We start from the raw sequence: 16,529 nt of genomic DNA on the forward strand, positions 1-16,529 counted from the left end.
ACATCAATTATTAAAGTGCAGGGTGCAGGCGACTATAAAGTGCAAAGTACCATCGTCCAGAGTAAAATACATGATCATAGACTACTTAAAACAAGTATTATAAAAAGAACTATGCCATTATAAAATACCTTGTAACATCCCAAATGCGCTAAACCATCCAGTTCGTCATTTACATACTTCTTCGGCTATAACTACTATTATATGCACCGTATGTACCAAATATCATGAAAGAATTTTACTCGTTTTACCCCACCTACAATACACGGACGAGATAACTTATGTCTCGCGTCTCGACTTCCTTAATTTTACAGCTAGTCTTAAAAAATTCACAGTGCAAAACAAGGTAAGAGGTTCCGCGGAAAGTTTTAGGTATAAAAGAGCTACCCTGACATGGGTGAATTTATTCGCTTTTAGGATGGTTTTTAAAAAGACAGCCCGCAGGAATTCATAAAGTGGACAAAAGAATACAAAATGGAGGGTGTCCTGTGGAGATCCCAGATCGCAGCCACAGGGACCCTTTGAACCAATATCTTTTGTAAAACCCTCGGGGACAGCTAAAATGTGGTGTAAAAGATCCAGTCTAAATCTGGTCATTAAAAATCTGTCGTTTTTATTATAAATCTGCGCCAGGTAAGGTTCTAGACCTGCAACAGATTTCGTGAGTATGTATGATCGCACTGACCCTTTCAATATTTCACAATCTTCTCGGGAGCAGGCTACCCGCCTCAGGTATTCTGCTTTTATGAGTGTTTTCGATTGGGACGTCAGAGATGTGGGTTCTTTAAAACAACTAGCATAGCCCAGCCACTTCAACTTATCCTTCACGTATTTGAGCCATGGTATTTTGTGACCTTTATCCCTTTTAATACAGTCTGTGATTATTTCTCTACTAAGGCTAGCATCTGGATTAGTCCAAATTTTAATCCAACACATTATTGGTTTAAGACTTATTCTATCAGAGATGTAAGTGAGCCCTAACTCTTCATGAATAATGTAGGCCGGGATACTTTGTGGTACTTGCAAGATCCTTCTAAGAAACTTATTTTCCTCCACTTGTATCATGGAGGTGTTTCTAGTACCCCAAACCTCGCTCCCATACATGATTTTGGAACAACAGATTGAATTATATAAATTCAATACTTCATTCGGTGACCAGCGGCCTAACCTCGTGGCACGGGTCATGATTGAACCCATTATACTTGTGTGCTGTTTACACTTTTCTGAGATTAGTGTCGTAAATTTGAGGTGTTTATCAAAAATAATTCCTAAATAGTTAAAAACCTCAACCTTCTCTAGCTTATGACCCCCAATTTTAAAACTAAAATTCCTCGTTGGTCTTTTTCCTGCTTCCATAATAAAGGATTTTGTTAGGTTGGGGGATAAGTCTAGGTGTGCCATAAACCCACAAAAGCCATCAATGAGAGACTGCAGACCCCTCCCTGTTCGTGCGAGGAGTACTGCGTCGTCCGCATATAAAAGGACAGGTATACTTCTATTGACCACTCTAGGACAATCAACCCCCAATTTTCCCAAAGCTTTGTCCAAACCATTTATGTATAACGTGAATAAAAAGGGCGCCAAAATACAACCCTGTCTCACCCCCCCAGTGCAAGCGAAATGATCAGTGAGATTCCCCTCATTGCTGTATCTGACCTGAGCTGTTGTATCCCTATGTAGAGTTTTTAAAATAAAAATCAAACTGGGATCCACCCCAAGCAGCTCTAAAATCTTCCATACTTTTTCCCGGTTGACTCGGTCAAAGGCTGCCGTCAGGTCCATAAAAGCGAGATAAACTGTCCCCTCATCAGCCAAGGTGTACTTTGCCACCAGGTTATATAAATTGAGGCATTGATCTGATGTGGAACGACCCGTTCTAAAACCGTACTGGGTATCTGTAATGACCTTATTTTCCTCAGCCCAGTCCATTAAACGGTTTAGAATTACCTTCCCTAAGACCTTTGCTGACACGTCAATTAGTGAAATCGGGCGGTAACATTGAGGATCACTTTTATTACCCTTTTTAAAAAGGGGGACAATGGTGGCAGTTGACCAAGACCTGGGCATTCCCCTTTCCACTGCTGTATTAAAAACTCTTGTAAGTATGGGAGCCCACAAATCTACCTGGGATAAAAATAAATCGGGGGGAATCCCATCTGGGCCTGGGGCCTTGTTCCTTGTCAGGGCATGTATTCCGTCTTTAATCTCGCCCACTGTGAACTGTACCCATGAACTTGGTAACGTGCCTGCATCTGAAATGTATTGAACCATGGTACTGCCCTGGTTATACAACTTTTTGAAATGAGAGACCCAAGCTTCTGGCAAGATATTGCAGGTGACCTTCTCGTTATTCGGGGGCTGGAAGCTAGGGTCATTAATCACCCTCCAAAAACGTGACATATCTCTCATCTCGGCTGCCTCCCTTAAATTCGCCCAGGCTTCGTAATGGATAGTGTTTTTCCTCTTCTTTATGGCCAATTTATATTGAGCCCTGCATTCCACTATCGTGCTCCTGTGCTTCGGCACCTTTTTAAGTGCCCATTTTAATTCTTTTTGGGCTCTGGAGCATGCTTTATCAAACCATTTAGGTGTAAGGTTGGACAGTGCTGGTGATTTAATCCTCAATAACCTGTCAATGTCCCTTGCCATACTTTCAAATGCGCTTATCAATTCTTTACCTTTAATTTCTTGATTGAAGCACAACCATATCCCGCTTTCTGGGTGTGCGATAAGTTTTTTATAAAATGCTTCCCCATCAGTATTAGACCAACGTATTCGCCTGCCCTGGTCAATTGCTTCCAAATTTCCCCTTGTCATCCTGGGCCTTGACTGCACAGATGGATCCGCATCCAGCAATGACAACACCAGGGGGTTGTGATCACTAAAAATACTAATCTCTATATTAAAATCTATGATCCTACTTTTAAACCCATGAGAAACAAAAATAAAATCAATGATGGTTTCTTTTCCCCTGCCTTTAAAAGATGGGTCAATTATGTTCGAGATCCTGGGCTTGATTAAATCCATTGTAGGGGCTAGATCATATGTGCTCAGAATCTTACTTAATTCGCTGCCTTCCAGTGTGTGTTCAAGGTGCCAATCCATAATGGATGGACAAGAGTTCCATATTCCCCCGCCCCATTTCAGATATGGACACGGGTGACAGTTAAAATCGCCCACCAGAATCACATTTGGGGGGCGTTTTCCCCTGGAATACAGGTCTGCCAGTCTGTCCTTCAGTTCAACCAGCCTCTGCATTGATTGGCCCGCATTATAAAAATTTATCAATACAAATTTTAACCCCTTTTTGTTGTACCTTAATTTGGACGAGATTCCAGCAATGTTCCACGATACCACCCTGAGTTCCCCAACCCCAGGGATGGTCTCAATCCTCACTGGAGTACACTGTTTTTGAGACACCACTCCTACTGAACTACTCTGTTCTGATGCTAGACTATTGGCTAGGTAGATGGTTGCAAACTCATTTTGGGGGATTTCAAGTGAGAGAATATTTCCTGTAATACCAACATTCTCCCTTAACATGACATTAGCTAGAGGGGGTGAATTTTCCAAATTTTCAACTGGGGTCAGTCAATCTAGTTCATCCATCACTGCCGCATCAGACAGTGGAATGAACCTATTTGAGACTGGCCCCAGTCTGTACGATCTTGTTATAGGAATTTCCCCTCTACTACGTGGCCCTTGGCGCAACTCTTTTACATGGTCCCTATAGAAAAAGTTCAAGGGGAGCATTTTTATAGTCGTCCCGCTGTCAAAAGCCACATAACTGTAACCAAGCAGTTCTTTTACCAGTTCTGGGTGTCTAAAATTAACAATGACACAGTCTCCTGCAAACTTCTTCTCCGCCGGACCGATCCAAGCTACCCTCCTTGCCATGAGAATATGCGTACTCTGATGCTTGGATTCCTTCACGTTATTGTGCAGCCAATGATTGACCTTATTTATCAAGGAACTTGTGGTCTCTTCTCTTTCCCCATTATGGGCTGGAACCCCTGCTAAGACTATTGTGTAAGGGCAAGATGCTGGGGGCAAATCTAGCGTCTGCAGACCCGGAGAACTCTGCACCTGGGCATTCCGGAGACTGTGGGCTACTATCGGGCCTTTTGTGCTAGCCTCTTGTTGTGAACTCACGAGCGCCAGAATAGGAGGTATGCCTTTCTCATTGCTCACAGTGGGATCAGCCCTCTGCTTCGTCCCTGCTCGTCCCAGGCAAGGTACGATCTCTAACCCGTCGGGGTTCATGATTTGTTGGGGCACTGGGTGATCACCCTTTTCCGTTTCTAGCAACCTACTGACTTTCTCCTCGATTTTCTTTATGTCTTCCACCAAGGGAGCCAAATGTTTGAGAAGAAGAGCTTCCAATTTGGACTCGAGTATTTTCAATAACTCCTGCGACCAATCCGTTCTGTTAACGGGGGAGCAGGAATCACATTGTTTGCAGGGTGGCCTGTTACTTTCATCCTCAACTATTATAGGGTCTTTTCTGGAGCCTCCTTTTTTTGCTTTTATGTCATTTTTAATTTTACTTGTCCCCTTACTTTGTGGCCTAGTTGTGGACTTTGAAATCTCAGTGGGGACAATTTCTGGAGAGGGGTCTGGCACTAATAGCACTTTTTTTGAGCGGGTAACTACTACCTTTTCCTTCTCCAATAAAGCATTGGGATCCCTCTCGCCCCCGGGTATGATACCTTCCTGCTCTTGGACTCCCTCCTGAGCACCCCCAGACCCGCTAACCATTATATCCGCCGCGGACCCCACCAGTGTCGGTAACTCATAATCCCCACCTACTCGCCTGTTTGTGTGGACTTGTACTATTGTAGAGCCCTGATTTTTGCTCTGCGAGTGAAGTCCCTGACCTGCCGGATTGCTTACCCCAGGCGTGACACATTCCGCTATTGTCCCCAACGAGGAACGTTTATGTGCCAATAGAGAATCAAGGGACAACCTACGCTCCGTTAACTGTATCTCGTGTGTCAACAGGGATTCGGCGCGCGTAATAAATGCATCCAATGGACCCCTAACTCCCGCCCCAGGTCTAATTGGGGTTTTTCTGGTTTTCCCCATATCACCACTGGGTCTATAGATGTATAATGTCGTATGTGTGGTTTTTCGCGCTACCTGTTCTCAGAATAACGCTTGAAACTAACCCGGATGTAAGGATCCACGATATATTAACTGACCCGCTACAATGAGAGTTGCCCTACGTTGGTGACACACAGGTAATAACAAGAGTGACGTATAACAATTCGATTTGTTGTGCCCCCAAATTTGGTGTTTGACAAAAGGCCGACGATGTTTAACCTACACGCCCCTCCCCGACTTATCTTAAAGTTCTCAGAAGTCCTTTTGTGGCTGTAGACTGATGACCAACTTGCCACGCGAACCAAATGGAATGGCCCAGCCCGGCCTCTTCCGGCCCCGGATGGCCACAGACGGTCCCGCCCTTGTCCCGGGCTTCTCCCGGCGCTGCCCGTGCGCTGCCTGCGACGCGGGGGTCAAGGTCCGCTAAGTAGCGCCTCCGGGCGCGCTGGCGGCGTGTTTCCGGCCCCAGGGGATCCTGGGAAATGTAGATTTGGCATGCGCTCCCCCCACACAGCGGCCACCTCAGCGAGTGACGGCGGGAGGGAAACGCCGCGGACACAAGGGACTTGAAAGCGCCAAGAGCTGTGGCTCACACAGGTAGGATTCGTCAGCCTTCCACCACCTTTCGAATTCGTCCCCCGCTCTGCCGGGTTCAAGGTCCACTAAGTAGCGCCTCAGGGCGCGCTGGCGGCGTGTTTCCGGCCCCAGGGGATCCTGGGAAATGTAGATTTGGCGTGCGCTCCCCCCACACAGCGGCCACCTCAGCGAGTGACGGCGGGAGAGAGACGCCGCGGACACAAGGGACTTGAAAGCGCCAAGAGCTGTGGCTCACACAGGTAGGATTCGTCAGCCTTCCACCACCTTTCAAATTCGTCCCCCCATTTAGTCAGTTAGCATGTAGTGTTTTAGTGAGGTAGGCTTTAGGGCATGAACTGCTTCAAAGTAGTATGCACTATGCATGTAGTGTTTTAATGATCGTCACACTTGTAGTTCAGGGCTATAGTTTCATAGTCAGTTTTTATATAAAATGTGTTTGTACAGTAATGGAATAGTATAAATTTGAAAGTTATTAATATACATTTATTTGTGATTCTTTTTTACAGATACAGAACAGGAGTGTTTCTCATCTGTTTGCACTCTTCTCGTGCAAGATTGTTTGGATGAAGGGTCCTTAGGTGTTTCATCATACTCACTGTGCCGCACGAGTATTTTTTGTTAGGATCTCCTCGTAACAGAACTCTTTGGCAAATCTTGCGAGTGACGAAGGTGGCATTGGTCTTTGTTTGCTCCTTGGAAAAAGTAAAACATTTCCTCACCACTGAAGAAAAACGTTGTTTGTGTGGTGCCTTCTGCAAAACATTTTCTTCAGATTTGGTAAATATTTTAAAGCGGCAACATTTACAGTTTTTGTAAGTTAAACTTATAAAATGTTGTTAGCTGTATGCATTTTATATATCTGTGATTTGTTTCTTGTGGTATTTTGTTGAGAATACCATGTTGTTGTTTTTTTAACAATCTTTCTTATTTTCCAGGTCTGTCGTCGACATCTATTGTCCCCACAGTAGTGTTCCGCCTTGTTGTTTTTTATTATTGTTGTTACATTTTGTTTATTAGTTTATTGCTCATATATATGTTATAATAAAAAAAATAAAGTTTGAAAATAGTTTTTCGTTTATATATTTATTATTATAAAAAATAAAGTTTGAAAAAAAAATTAATAACGTTTTTGGTTGTTCTCTTAACTGCTGTGTGATTCTTTCTTGTTCTTATTACTGTTATTTGATGGAGTCCACCATGGTGTTAAATTTTGGGGGACTTATCGCTGGAATACTGGTTATATCTGCAGTTTGCACTAACTTCTGAATAGTGTGGTAGATTTATCTCAACTTTACTTCCGATAAAGTGCTGATAATGAAATGGAGAGTAGCCGTTCCCGTGCAAAAAGACACGAGGTGCACCTTTCCGATTTATTCTAAATACTAAAATCCTGTATTGAATTGCACTGAGGTATTGGCTGCAGTTACAGTGTACACACAATCTATTAAGAAATCTCATTGTATTTATATTGATTGGGAATAGTGCGTCCGGTGCTGGATCTTGATGAGATACACTGCTCAGTTCGTATATTGCTCTGCACACGAAACAAATCCCATCACAACTTTCACACCAATTGCAATGCGAAACAAATTCCGGCGATAAGACACGTTAGCACCAGGGATTTTACACCTGCTTTCTGCTGGTGTTAAGCAGGACAACTACCTGCACCATGAAAGGGAACACAGTCAAGAGCCACACCAGAACACCCACAGGTACCATAGAGTCAATGAGCATGATACAGGGATACCCATGAGGGACAGAAGACTCATCTCAACAACTCCAGGACCGCCAATGCCCCCCAAACCTACATCTTAGTAAGTGTGTCCCTGTGGTCATTGTCTTAGCATGATAGGCACGAGCCCTGCAACATCACAGTGTGCTGTCACCTCAGCGTTGGCAGTGAGCCTGGATGTGTAGCTACGCACTCATCCTCCTGCATGCACAACTGGCGTGTGCTGGTCTGGGGTTCACAGGTCAGTGCAGGGGTGTGCCTATCCGGCAAGGGGAACGGGGTGTCTCGGACATGTCCGTGTACAGGAAGTGCGGTAAGTGTGTCTCTGTGTTCTGGTGTGGCCTGCTACAAGAGCCGCAGCAGTTGATGTTGTAAACTGGCATGCACCACCTACAAACGGCACTGTGATGTTGTAGTTGGAATGTAGCAGGTCATGCGCAAATAGGCATTACAATGGTGTGCTGTACGAGTGCACGAGATACAACAGCACACCGTACAAAAGTGTGGGGGCTCATGGGAGGGAGGTGCAGCCGTTTGGCAACATAACACAGTGAACTCGACCATGAGCCACATGCTGGGCATCTCATCCATGATGACCACGGTCGCAGACATCCCACAACACCAACGACTGGCCTTTGTACACATCCTGTATGAATGCAGCGTGGTTTTCACTTCTATGCTCGTTCAGTGGTGTGATGTTGGTGGGTTTTGTGACTTGTGCTGCTTGTTGGTGTGTTTCATTTTGGCCATTGTTAGTCTATATGTGTGTTGTACTTAATTGTGCATGTGTGCCATTCTGCCCATCTCCCCCTCCCCCCACTCCCTGCTTCTTCCTCTTCCTACTGCTGTTGTGTCTATAATTTTGTTGCTGCACACATAAATACATGTAAAGAATAAATTAGAATAGTTCCTTGATTCTTTTAGGTTTCAAAACTTCTCTATTTGTTTCTTTTTAATTTTCCATATGAACCGTTTTTTAAATATTGAACAACACAGAAGTCAGAAGTGCAACGTATTCTATCAACACACTTTCTAGAACATTCTACAACACGTGCAGGTTAAAAGTTCATAAATTTTTTAAAACTTAACGATATTTTTTTGTAACATTTTCTTGAATATTTAACGACACCTGCAGGTTAAAAGTTGACGATTGTTTTAAGTTCGAACAGTGCCTTTCAAATGCAAGAAGCAGGTGTGGTTGATCTGAGCAAATTTTATCCTTTGATATGTACTCCACGTTGAAACTGCTTTTTCTTAACCAATCACAAAGATGCTTTTCCACAAAACTAATGTGCACCCTACTTTTAAAAAAGAATGCTTTTCATGATATCTTCAGAGATAAGTTATGGATAGGAATTAGCATTTAAAAAACCTTTAAAATTCACTGAAAAAACCATAGGTTTCAGGGGCGTTATAGTTAGGAATTGGCATTTAAAAAACCTTAGAAATTAACTGAAAAAACCAAAGGTTTCAGGGGCGTGATAGTTACCTGGACATTTCCCTCGTACAAAACCCTAGAAATTCCCCTGTTATAGTTAGTTCAGCTAACTATAACTCGCGCCCCCGCAATGCACTGCTGATGACGTCACATATTACATCACTCATGATATGGTCAGTGACATCACTGATGACATCTCAAATGACATCACTCATGACATCACTGATGACATCATCCATGTGATAAATTAGTGCATCCTCTCACATCCTAATATAACCTTTGATACACCGACTCAAAATTTCAGACGGCCATTTTGAAAATCATAGATACTCCAATACCAATAACTACATACCCACTCATTAACTCTTAGGTCTACATACACCTCCACTCACTCACCTGTACAGTCACTCATACTTACAGTCACTCCGTACAATACTATCATATGCATTTATACACCTATATAGACACTCACACACCGCCAATCATCCATTGAGGTACTGACACACCTAGTCAGTCGTGCAAGTAATTAAACACAGTCCAATTTACTCACCTATGCAGTTAAACACACTCAAGTTCACTTACTCATAAAAATAGTACCACATTCTTACGCTCTAATAGAATCATTGATACAAGCACACACTCATCCATACAGCCACTCTCACAATCACACATTCTCACATATACCCACTTATATACTCTTACACACATATATACTGCCTTTCACATATGTAGTTAGTCACACATGTACCACTGAGATATACATTCAATCCCTAACACACCCATACATACACTCACCCAACCATACAGTCCATCACAGATGCACTCTTAAAACCGTGCACCCATAGAATCACCCACTCACACATCTATGCATAGAGTCACACACACCCTACCCACACAAACACTCAGGCACCCATACAGATACTCCGACAACCAATCAATAACCCATATAGACATTCATTTAGCTATTCACAAAACCATGCAGCCACTGATACACCTACACACAGACACATACAGACATTCACACAGTTTAGTCACTAGTCTGCAGTAAGATACATTTAATGACTCACTTAAAGAGTCAGTTACGCACCTACAAAATCATCCATTCACACACTTGTACACCCAATCATTCTTCAACAGACCTTTCCCTATATATATTAAACATATTACAACTGTACAGAAACACATACCTATTGGATGATGTCATCAGTGATGTCATTTGAGATGTCATCAGTGAGGTCATCAGTGATGTCACTGACCATGTCATGACTGATGTAATATGTGACGTCATCAGCAGTGCATTGCGGGGGCGCGAGTTATAGTTAGCTGAACTAACTATAACTGGGGAATTTCTAGGGTTTTGTAAGAGGGAAATGTCCAGCTAACTAGAACGCCCCTGAAACCTTTGGTTTTTTCAGTGAATTATATATATATATATATATATATATATATATATATATATATATATATATATATATATATATATATATATATATTCACTGAAAAAACCATAGGTTTCACACGTTATAGTTAGCTGGACATTTTACTGATAAAAAACCATTGAAATTCCCCCGTTATAGTTAGTGCAGGCAACTATAACTCACGCGACCGCAATCCTCTGCTGATGCTAATACTGTATTTAGACACTTATTTGCCCATGTCTTCTTCCATTAAATTTTAGCTATACATATATTACAAATATTTTTTTTTCATAAAGACACATATGTCATCAGCAGAGGATTGCGGTCGCGTGAGTTATAGTTGCCTGCACTAACTATAACGGGGGAATTTCAATGGTTTTTTATCAGTAAAATGTCCAGCTAACTATAACATGTGTGAAACCTATGGTTTTTTCAGTGAATTTGCAAGGTTTTTTAAATGCTAATTCCTAACTATAACGTGTGTGAAACCTATGGTTTTTTCAGTGAATTTGTACGCCCACTTTACGCAGTTAGTGCCGTGCACGCACGGTGTGCACGCGGTGCGCTACGCGCACCGCGTGCCCACGTTACGCTAGATGGGCCATGTACGCACGATGCGCTTCGCGCACCGTGCGCACATGGAGGACATATTATCCGCTTCGTTGGGAAAAGTAATGTTTTACATTTTTAATGTCAATAAGCGCACCGTAAGCTGCCACAGATATATATATTGATTTAAATGCTATTTTCTCAGGAACTACTGAACAGATTTACACCAGACCTACAAAAGGCACTTCCTTGACCTGAGGACTACCTCTCTGCCAAATTTCAAGTAACTCTGTTCAGCCGTTCGGGCTGTAGCTGTGTCTAAAGGTCCTATGGAAAAATGCATGGGAAAAACGCGTTTTGGGACCCCCCTTTTTTCTCAGCCCCCGCTTGACGAATCCCCCTGAGACTTTCAGGGTAGGAGCGTAGCGTAGCGCCCCACCTATTTTGAAAATTTCGCGAGGATTCGTCGACCGGCGCCAAAGTTATTCCAGATAGAATGTTGCGGTTTTCCTATGGAAACAGGGTCCTAACTATAACTACCTACTGGCGACCGCCAGTAGGTAATATATATTCACTGAAAAAACCATAGGTTTCACACATGTTATAGTTAGCTGGACATTTCACTCGTACAAAACCAATGAAATTCCCCCGTTATAGTTAGTTCAGCTAACTATAACTCGCGCGCCCGCAATCCACTGCTGATGACGTCACATATTACATCACTCATGACATGGTCAGTGACATCACTGATGACATCACTGATGACATCTCAAATGACATCACTGATGACATCACTGATGACATCATCTAGTGAGTATGTGTTTTAGAAAAATTTTAATATGTTTAATATATATAGGGAAAGGCCTGTTTAAGAATGAGTGGGTGTACAAGTGTGTAAATGGATGATTTTCTGTGGTGCATAACATGATTCTTTAAGTTAGTCATTAAATGTATCTTACTGCAGACTAGTCAGTAAACTGTGTAAATGTACGTATGTGTCTGTATGTTGGTGTAGAAGTGGCTGCATGGTTTTGAGAACAGCTATATGAGTGTCTATATGAGTTATTGATTGCTTGTGTGAGTATCTGTATGGGTTCATAAGTGTTTGTGTGGGTAGGGTGTGTGTGACTCTGGATATAGATGTGTGAGTGGGTGATTCTATGGGTGCATGGTTTTAAGAGTGCATCTGTGTTGAACTGTATGGTTGGGTGAGTGTATGTATGGGTGTGTTAGGGATTGCATGTATATCTCAATGGTACATGTGTGACTAACTACATATGTGAAAGGCAGTATATATGCGTGTAAGAGTATATAAGTGGGTATATGTGAGAGTGTGTGATTGTGAGAGTGGCTGTATGGATGAGTGTGTGCTTGCATCAATGATTGTATAAGAGCGTAAGAATGTGATACTATTTTTATGTGTAAGTGAACTTGAGTGTGTTTCACTGCCTTGGTGAGTAAATGGGAGTGTGATTATTTGCATGATTGAGCAAGTGTGAGAGTACCTCTATGGATGATTTGTAGTGTGTGAGTGTCTATTTATGTGTGTGTATAAATTCATATGACACTTTTGTTTGAAGTGACTGTAAGTATGAGTGACTGTACAGGTGAGTGTGTGGAGGTGTATGTTGACCTAAGAGTTAATAATTGGGTATGTAGTTATTGGTATTGCAGTATGTATGGTTTTGAGAATGGAACTCTTACATTTTTTGTCGGTGTTTTAAAGGTTATATTATTGTGTGAGAAGATGTGCTACTCTACCACACGGATGATGTCATCAGTGATGTCATCAGTGATGTCATTTGAGATGTCATCAGTGATGTCATCAGTGATGTCACTGACCATGTCATGAGTGATGTAATATATGACGTCATCAGCAGTGGATTGCGGGCGCGCGAGTTATAGTTAGCTGAACTAACTATAACGGGGGAATTTCATTGGTTTTGTACGAGTGAAATGTCCAGCTAACTATAACATGTGTGAAACCTATGGTTTTTTCAGTGAATTTGCAAGGTTTTTTAAATGCTAATTCCTAACTATAACGTGTGTGAAACCTATGGTTTTTTCAGTGAATTTGCAAGGTTTTTTAAATGCTAAGTTATGTATTTTTTATTTATATTTTTTAAATATTTTTTTTTAAAAAAAATTCCTATGTATTCATTTATATATTATCTTTATTCTTTAATTTTTTTTTGGCTCATTTTTAAAAAAATTTTCAATTAGGATAAAGTTGAACAGCATAGTTAATATTTTCTATTAAGTTATGTCCTTTTTTTTTAAATATTAATTCTTAGGGTGCGCGCTCAGAGCGCGCACCTAGTACGTTTGCGTAAGTTTTTATGAATTCCGTTTTACGTTATTTACGTACGCATACATACGTTTTATTTCGCGCTCAGAGCGCGCACCCAGTACGCATGCGTCCGTACGCGTACGCATGCGTCCGTACGCATGCGTGCGTGCGTCGTACGTGCTCCACGCGGTACACTTCCGTATACGCGTAGAGTACACGCGCTGTCGTTCGCGTATACGCGTGTACCACGTATGCGCATGCGCTCGTACGTGTTCGCGCATGCGTAATTGCCCGGTGCGCGCTCCGAGCTTGCTCCGTGCGCGCACCTCGGGTTATGTTCTTAATAAAACAACACTACTAATTGGTTTTCATTACTTTCAGTTTCTGATTGTTTCAACACCACACCCAATCCCCTCATGGCAAGTCATGTGATCAACAATAATCACTTTTGATTGGTTTGAAGTACTTTCAGTTCCAGATTCTTCCAACACCACTCCCACTTTCTTCATTATTAGTTCTGATTCCCTTGGAGAAGGAGCTAATCTGTTGTTGAGATACAATGGCTGAGCAGCAACCATCTTCAGAGAGTGAACAGGACACTCTTGAGAGACAGAGTAACAGGAAGCAGAAAGACAGCTTTATATGGCAGTTTTTTACTTTCCCTGAGGGACAAAAAAAAGTGAATGCACCGAAAGTTACTTGTGTATTGTGTCAAAAAGTCTTATCACGTGGGAATGCTAACAAGAAGTATTCTTTTAGCATACACACAATGACGAGGCATGTTGAGGCAATGCATCCAGTGACTTTTCGTCGAGCTTCTGGAGCAAACCCTCCACCTGCTCAGCCGACGACATCTGCAGCAGCTCAGCCGAGCACATCTTCGGCAGCTCAGGCAAGCACTTCTACTGCGATGGTGCCTTCACCTTTTTCTACACCTCTTGTTGGTCCACCTTGTTTGGCGAGGTTGTCTACACGGTGCACTGATTGCGGTAGTCTTATTTCTGTGGGGGAGACCAGTCTTGATCCCCTTCAGCGAAAATTTGATGCGCATCACTGCTCTAGGCCATAGATGTTTTTTCTTTTTTTCGTTTTTCTCTTCCTGTTTCCCTACATTAACTCAAGGGCTCTTTTCAGAGCCACCTAAAAACTAAACCCAAAAATATTTTTGGGGGATTTTTTTTTTTTTTTGTGGTGCGCGCACGCTGCGCGCACCCGAGGAGGTTTTTTAAAACATTTTTTATTTTTTTTTATTTTAATGAACAAAGAGAGGTGAAGAAAAGGAATCATGAAAAGGAAGGATTAAGAAATACAAATATTTTTAACTTATCTTATTTTTAAAATAACTTATTTTGATAAACATTTTTACTAATTTGCAAGGAAACAGAATTTCATTTTTTAATTTTTCTTTCAAGTTCTGAAAAAAAAGAAAAAAGTATTAATATTCAATCATACATTTTATAAAGCAGTACATGTTTTTACATATTTTACAAAGCAATTTTTTGCCCTTTTTTTGCTGTTTTCAGAATTTTTTAATTTTCACTTAAAATAGTGAAAACAATTGTATTCATCATTTAACAGCGGGCAAAAAAAACCAATCTGAAAGACTGTTTAAAAAAGCCCCAAAACTATCCACACTAAAATATACTTTGATAGAAATATTACATATATATTACAAATACTTTTCTAGATGAATAACATTTTTGTAGATATTCCATCTTTAAACATTGTTGCAAGAGCACATATGACTCTGCATCGGTACTTACTTGTAGGTACCAAAAAACACACAATGAACACAAGGGCTCTTTTTAGAGCCACCTTATATCTAAACACTTAAATGCGATTTTTTTTATTCTTTTTTAAAAAAAGTTTTTTTTCGGGTGCGTGCTGGGTGCGCGCACTCGGCGATATTTTAAAAAAATATATAAATCTTTTTTTTTTGCCCTACAAGGTCCTACTGTGACCCCCTGACAATGCCTAGTGGGTCAATATCTCCCCACTCTGCCCCCTTTACACGTTCTCCCCCCTTGTTTCTCACCCCCTCTAAATGCGAGAGACAAAATGGCGGCCGCCGCTTCCTGATTTCCACTGATTCGAATGTTTACTTACTTCTAACAACCAATCAGAAGTGCGCTCGCGCACTGCCGAGTGCGCGCACCCAGCGCGTACGCTGCGCGCGTACAGGTATATATATATTGATTTAAATGCTTTTTTCTCTGGAAATACTGAACACATTTACACCAAACCTTCAAAAGGCACTTCATGGACCTTTTAGCTACCTCTCTGCCAAATTTCACATAATTATGTTAAGCCGTTCAGGCTGTAGCTGCGACTAAAGTCCCTATGGAAAAATCCATGGGGAAAACGTGTTTTGGGACCCCCCCCTTTTTCTCAGCCCCCGCTTGACGAATCACCCCAAGACTTCCAGGGTAGGAGCTGAGCGGAGCGCCCAATTAGTTTTGAAAATTTCGCGAGGATTCGCCAACCGGCGCCAAAGTTATTCAAAATAGAATTTTGCGATTTCCTATGGAAACTCGGTCCTAACTATAACTATCTACTGACGACCGCCAGTAGATAATATATAGATGTATATGTGTGTATATATGCATACACTGAAAAGATAAAAGTTAAAGTAACATTATAGTTAGGTGGCAATGCCAGTTGCAACATAACATTTTAAACTAAGAAACACAGAAATTCCCCATTTATAGTTAACTGAAGTAACTATAACTCAGTCCTGATGTAACTATAACTTTCGCCCCGCCATGCACAGAGATGTCATTAGTGATGTTAATAAACTATCATTGTACATATTATCAGGTATGTACTATATGAGGGTATAAGCAGTGCATGTCGTCTGTGAGGACCACTGAGGTGCGGGTATCGTGTTATGTTATGGGACGCAGGGCTTAGCAGCAAGATGGATAAGGAAGTATGAGAGAGAGGCACACAGGTTATGGTTTTCAGTAAGCTGACAGCTTTGAGCAGCTCTCCTGATCCCTTCATGGTATTTCCTATTTTCATAGTCCACTTAGCTGGTTACTGCACTGAGTTGTCCATTCTGAGATATTTTCATTCTGAGATATTTTGCTTAAAGTTCATGGTCCTGAGTAGGCGTAGGTTGGAGGAAGACAAGGATCAGAAATCTGCTGGGATGGACTTGTTACTGTTATATTATATCTGATTGCTATTGTGAGATGCCAAATGGCAGTTATAGCATGTAACTAGTTGTGACCTGCAGTGGTGCTTAGTTGACACTATTATATTCATTTGACTGCATCTCTGCCCTGCACACAGTTGTGAATACACTGATTCAAGTAAGCCATGCACAATCCAACTTTATTAGGCGACCTCATCCAGCTCAGTGAACAAGTAGAAGTTACAAGCATAACACAACATCATCTGCTG

Source organism: Triturus cristatus, chromosome 1_1, assembly GCF_964204655.1.
Source record: "Triturus cristatus chromosome 1_1, aTriCri1.1, whole genome shotgun sequence".
In the NCBI taxonomy this organism is placed as follows: domain Eukaryota; kingdom Metazoa; phylum Chordata; class Amphibia; order Caudata; family Salamandridae; genus Triturus; species Triturus cristatus.